Source organism: Amblyomma mixtum, chromosome 5 (assembly GCF_055824585.1).
Source record: "Amblyomma mixtum isolate Tamu chromosome 5, ASM5582458v1, whole genome shotgun sequence".
Taxonomy (NCBI): Eukaryota; Metazoa; Arthropoda; class Arachnida; order Ixodida; family Ixodidae; genus Amblyomma; species Amblyomma mixtum.
The window spans coordinates 137,155,798-137,162,763 of NC_143016.1; positions in this window are offsets into that span (position 1 = coordinate 137,155,798).

Here is a 6,966-nt window from a genome sequence, read left to right on the forward strand (position 1 = left end):
GAATGTTTGAAATTAGAAAATATTGATGAATTGTTAAACATCTTTAATAAATAAACAAATTAGACATTTCAGGAATACAATAAAATACGCTTTTTGGACATTCGGTGCAATTTTATATGGATTTAACAGGGTAGGCGACCAGTTGCAATGATGTAATCATGAAGGTAGCCGCAAATAGTGCTTAACGAGAATCCCGTGGCGCTCGCACCAAACGCTCGCTGTGCGTTCCTTCTTCATCTTCGTCCCTGGACTTGTATTCGCAGTTACTACGTAATTTCCTTTCCTCAAATTCCTTTTCTTCATTACGGCCCGTCTTTCTGTTTCTTCTTTCACTCGGACTTCCTCTCTTCCTCTAGAAACGGATGACTTGTGCCCACCGAGATATGCGAGACAGTTGTGTAATTTCCTTTCCTCAAATACAATTTTCATTTTCTTCATTACGGCCCATCTTTCTTTTTCTTGTTTTACTCCCACTTCCCCCCTTCCTGTACGGTGCTATTCGGGTGTCCACCGAGGTGAGACCACGGCCGAGGTGCGACCATGCTGAAGTGGCGAAGCGGCTGGCGTAGTGTAGCTAGCGCTACAAAATGTCCGATCATCTCCATGGGCTGACTTGGAGCTCACTGTCTAGGACTCGGAAACCTCAAATGGCATTACTCTGCAAAATATTTATACATAACGGCTCAGAGTAGAGCAGAAACAGAAGTGTCGATAATGCCTCCCTCTCCCCCTTCCCCCTGTCTGCCTGTCTGGCAGATGAAAAGATGGACACCGGTTCTGAAAGAGAACCACGCGTATTCCTTCGCAGACAACTGAACAAACAATGTGTTCTAGCAGCCGCGCTGGCTGAATGGTTACGGCCCTGGTCTGCTGACCCGACACCCCGGATTGGATCCCGGCCGCTGCGGTCGAATTTCAATGGAGGCGAAATTCTGGAGGCCCGTGTACTGTTCGATGTCAGCAGAGGTTGAGGAACTCCTGGTGGTCGAAATTTCCGGAGCCCTTCACTACTGTCTCTCTCATAGCCTGAGTCGCTTTGCGACGTTGAATCCAGATAAACCAATAAACCACTAACGTGTTCTAAAAGTGAAAAAACAATTGAGCGGAAAACGACCAAAAGCCATGGAAAGGTAACTTTGAAGCACTGTAAACTGCTTCTGACAGTTGCTACAAAGCTGTAGAACTGCTTGGACAATATGCAAGTTAGTTTCAATAGAATGACCCTGCAAACCACATTTCTGACGAGTTCCAATGAAAGCCGTCGTTCGAAACTTAGCCGATTTGCCAAGAGGTTTGAAAAAATCTCCAAGTCTAAATTATGATGCTGTAGTGGTTGTATAGCCCTTTACATATTGCAATATTTCTTTACCACGGCTCTTTTGTATCGATACAACGTGAGTTTTCGTTAACGTCTGCGGTAGAACGACGATATCCAGACTAATGGTGGAGATCATAAGCAGAATAGTACTCAAGAGGTGTTTAAATGCTTTGTGAAATTTATCAGAAAGGCCATCAGGTGCAGGAGTCTTTGAAAGGGGCAACTAATTAACGGCATCATGTAGTCCTGCTAAAGTCAAAGAGCAAGTAATGGTAAAGAACTCATTGTTTCAAAAGGGGCTTCACAAGGGAGACAAAGCGCGCCGCACTCTAACCATCTGAGGCATGAGAGAAAGCACAGAATTGACGCGCGTAGTATTTCTTACATGGCCATGACAGTAAATCCGTCTTATGCACCAAGGCATTGTCGCAATAAAGTGTTGACATTCTCTTGGCATCCGCATCACGGTGCTCATCAAGCAATGCCTGACGAGTCGGTTCCTCAGAGTGCAAAGCGCAACTGACGCGAGACCGAGTGCGCGCAACCCTGTGGCTTTCCTTGTCAAACTATTGAAGCTGGCACCTCACACCAAATGTTTCCTCTGTGTACAAACCTGGAGTGTTGGAATCGTTGGAATCAATGACAGACCTAGCCTGTGTGAGATGTCGGTTGCAGGTCACTATATAGCTATATATTGCACATATATAGCTATATATATATATATATATGTATATATATATATATATATATATATATATATATATATATATATATATATATATATATATATATATATATATATATATATATATAATAAGTTGGGGAAGTCACATTGAAAAACTTAACAGATTTATTCAACGTTTCGACCAGGGACTGGTCTTTTTCAAGAATGATCATACAGTGCATGGAAGGGTCTTCTTATAGTAGTGAACATGGCACACACAGGGCTTGAAAAAGAAAAATGAGAAAAAATCAAAGGGGAAAGAGGAAGACAGCCGAGACACGAAACCCAAACGCCAAGGTGCGCCAGCAAAGGCGCCGCCGTGAAAGAGGTGAAAGAGGGTGGTGGGCCTGGGCGGGCACGCGACTAGTTAAGGTAAAAAAAAAAAAAAGAGCGTAGGGGTGGTTAACAAAAGAAGGCAAGTGCCTGCCAATTGTGTGCGTAAGTATCGCCTCTAGCCACCTCTGTGTGGCCCCGCGCGACTCCAGAAAAAAGCACGAGAACGCACAGGTTGCGGTTGAGCTAAGTGTCTCCACGGGTGGCACGCGGACCCCCAAAACCAGATGAGGTTGCATATGAAGACCATATGGAAAGCTCCTTCTTTACAGGAGTAGAATAAAAGAATAAGTAAAGACAAAAATGGCAATGCGATGGCCGAAGAAAACAAAACCACATGAGGGTCGCACGTGAGAACCACATGGATAGGCTCCTTTACAGGAGTGGGGAAAAAAAAAGTATAAAGACAGAAAATGGCACTGCGATGGCCGAAAGGAACAAAAACACACACACGCAGAGGCGACATGAATGCACAGAATATACACAAAATTGTGTCACTTTTGTAGCATTCTTTAGCAGAGGATATGTGGGGAAATGCGTAAAAGCCCACAAATTAAGTTAAAGGCAACGCCAGAGTGTTAGAAAGTGTACCGAAAAGGCAAATTTCATTACAGGAAACACCGTTTAGGAATAACACAACAACAATATTAGAATAAATACAAATGGCACGCGAGATAATACAGGCGCCCAAAATAATAGAGTTCAAGAGTGTGAAAAATTGTCCCAAGAAACAAAGTTTACCCAAACGCCGTGATCAGCACCAACGAAATGATAATAATGCGGTGAATACACTTGAGAGAGAGCGTCACAGAATTCGTGCTTAACCACAACAAAAATAATGTCAGTACCTCGACTAGAAATGAAAGTGTTAAATACATAACAAATCGTTATGCAACTGTCATCATAGTAGATTTAAGAAACAATATTTTCGATGCAAAAGAGTTCACAAGGAAAAGAAAAACAAACAAACAAAACATTGCAGGAAGATTTAGCCAGAAAGGCAGGAGAGTTTGCCAGGGCTTTCATTAATTCCAGCCGACAAGGTGTTAAATTTAAATATTAGATATGATTCACAGGCTTCCCTGTCGTAATGTGTCTGGAAGCCAGATTGGAGTATGGTGGCCTTGAAGTTTCCAAATGAATGGCCTTTTGTCGTTACGTGTCTTGAAAGAGGCAGGTATGGCAGTGATCTTATGTGTGCTCTGTGGTTATTTATTCTCAATCGGAAAGGAGTTTCAGTTTGCCCGATGTACTGAGCACGGCACACACCGCACTCGAGGAGGTAGACTACGTTTCTGGTGTCACAGTTGAAATCTCCTCGAATTTTGAATGAGAAAGACGACGCTGTGCTGCGAGCTTCTGTGACCTTATTCATCATTGGACAAAGTTTACAGCGCGGTTTATTGCAAGGTGTGCACCCTGAGACTTCACCGTTGTCTAGTTTCGAGGAGGTTACGGCATCTTTGATATTTCTTGCCCTCCGATATACGACACGGGGTGGTTCGGGAAGCAAGCGCTTCATTTTGTCGCTCTGAAGGAGAATGTTGTGATGCTTTCTGAGAATAGCGTTAACATTCGGTGCTGTTGGAGAGTATGTTAATATCAGATTAGTTTTGTAGTTCGTCTGAGCAGTCTTGGTGTTATTTAGCATTGCACGGCGCGCAGACGAACTACAAAACTAATCTGATATTAACATACTCTCCAACAGCACCGAATGTTAACGCTATTCTCAGAAAGCATCACAACATTCTCCTTCAGAGCGACAAAATGAAGCGCTTGCTTCCCGAACCACCCCGTGTCGTATATCGGAGGGCAAGAAATATCAAAGATGCCGTAACCTCCTCGAAACTAGACAACGGTGAAGTCTCAGGGTGCACACCTTGCAATAAACCGCGCTGTAAACTTGACAGCTGAATAGGAGTGACAGCTGACAGCTGAATAGGAGCTGAATAGTGACAGCTGAATAGGAGGACAGCAAAAGGCGACTGTCGATTACCCCCAGTCGGGTAGGCGGGAGGTGCCGTCTACAGGAAGCCGGGGCCAATGTGGTGTGTTGCCTCCGCCGAGCGGCTTAAAGGCCCACAAGCTTGGCATCGGCTCAGCTATCATGATCTCCTTTTCCCCGGCCACGGCTGAGCCACGCACGGCTAAGCACAGGTGTTCGGTTCCGTGGTGGCGTACTGCTCACCATCATCCCCCAGCGGGTCTATCCCTGCGGATGTTCAGAAACCCGTGGCGTCACAACTCACCAACATCTGCACGCTGCAGATGGCCCTGCGGGGGGTACCTATGTTTTGTGACCTTTCAGGGGCGCTGTCTAGTGCGCGGCCTCGTGTTGTTATGGGGACGGAAAAGTTCGTTGACTTTTCTCGGGCCCTGAAGACGCATGAGTCATTTTTTTTACTTTATGAAGTACCTTACTATACGCTTCGGTGTTCATAATTTCACCATGAGGGATTACATCGATTAGTATAGCCCTTTCTAAGCCCCAGAGCACTGTAGCCATAACTTTCCCAGTGGACGGCACTGTTCTGAACATCTCATTCCGATGAGACGTTATGTGGTGGCACTTCATGCCCTGCAGATTTGTTTCAGGCTCGAAGTGATGGACATATCCTTCGTCCTCGGCGACAGTTTTTGAGAAGAAATCGTCACTGTCAACCTCATAACGAACAACAATGCGGCACAGATGTTCTTGCTCTTATAATAGTATTGTTTATTTCAACTAGTTTATTCAAATGCGGGCCTGTCGAAGTCCGTTGTTCTTTGTGATCCTCTGCTACGCTTAGAGTACCTAGCGACACAAACCTTGAATACACTTAGTATTGAACAATTATGTTGTTACTGCCAACAGTGATGTCAAGTTGTGGAGCGAGTTGTTTGATCATGCTCGTTGATCACACCGGATGAGAGCGTCCCCACGATGTACAGAAATGTGCGGCCGGCGGGCGCGCATGAGTGCATGCAGATTTACTTGTTCTTCTTTAAGGACGACACAATCTTCGCCCAATGACTTAATCTACTTTTATTCCCTGCCAGGTCTCTGTTGACGTATTATAAGCATCTGTGAATATTTTTGATGGCTTAGTTGTGCACCAAAAAAAATTCAATTTCCACTCTCTGTTTATAACGTACCTGAACTGCAGGCACCATTTTGAAACCTAGTTGCAGCGCGTGCTGCCAACAATCGAAAATTATTGAAAATTCACAAGATGACGCCAAAGCACTTCTTACCCAAAATAAAAAGGTTATATATTGTTACGTGGCGGCCAGCCGAAGAATGAGACGTGGTGAACCATGAGCAAGAGATGATTTAATAGCCGCTGGCCTAGCGCGAGCGCTCCGTCCCGCGCCACTGCCAGCTTCGTCTTCGTCACACTACCCGGGGCCTCTGAGCGATCGTCCCGATCGGTGACGAACAGACGGCGGAATGGCGATTGTCTTGAGTGGGGGGTTGAACAGTATGTAGAAGATGGTGCAGTGCTGGCCGCCACGATGAGAAAGATGAGAATGAGCCCCGGTCCACGAAGCATCCGGGCCGGAGGGTGCCAGGAGCTGACGGCCGAGGTCTCTGGACGCACCGAACGGCAGAGGCAGGGGGACGGTGTCTTCACGTTTGGGTCTTGGGTCAGTGGGGTCTTGGGTCGGTGGAGTCTTGGGTCCGTCGGGTCTTGGGTCGTCGTGTCGTGTGGTCCGGCCAGGGGACGGGGCTGGGGTGAGCGTCGGGGTCGGTTCAGGTCGGGCGGGCTGGGGCACGGCCGTGCGGCGCTGACCAGGTACTCACGGCCGACGTCCACGGCAGGCCCAGGACGCCGAAGCTCCGTGACCAGGATGGCGATGAAGGGAACCCAGCACCTCCACCAAATGTTACGTGGCGGCAAGCCGAAGAATGAGACGTGGTGAACCATGAGCAAGAGATGATTTAATGGCCGCTGGACTAGCGCGAGCGCTCCGTCCCGCGCCACTGCCAGCTTCGTCTTCGTCACACTACCCGGGGCCTCCGAGCGATCGTCCCGATCGGTGAAGAACAGACGGCGGAATGGCGATTGTCTTGAGTGGGGGGTTGAACAGTATGTAGAAGATGGTGCAGTGCTGGCCGCCACGATGAGAAAGATGAGAATGAGTCCCGGTCCACGAAGCATCCGGGCCGGAGGGTGCCAGGAGCTGACGGCCGAGGTCTCTGGACGCACCGAACGGCAGAGGCAGGGGACGGTGTCTTCACGTTTGGGTCTTGGGTCAGTGGGGTCTTGGGTCGGTGGGGTCTTGGGTCGGTGGAGTCTTGGGTCCGTCGGGTCTTGGGTCGTCGTGTCGTGTGGTCCGGGCAGGGGACGGGGCTGGGGTGAGCGTCGGGGTCGGTTCAGGTCGGGCGGGCTGGGGCACGGCCGTGCGGCACTGACCAGGTACTCACGGCCGACGTCCACGGCAGGCCCAGGACGCCGAAGCTCCGTGACCAGGATGGCGATGAAGGGAACCCAGCACCTCCACCAATTGTTACGTGGCGGCAAGCCGAAGAATGAGACGTGGTGAACCATGAGAAAGAGATGATTTAATGGCCGCTGGCCTAGCGCGAGCGCTCCGTCCCGCGCCACTG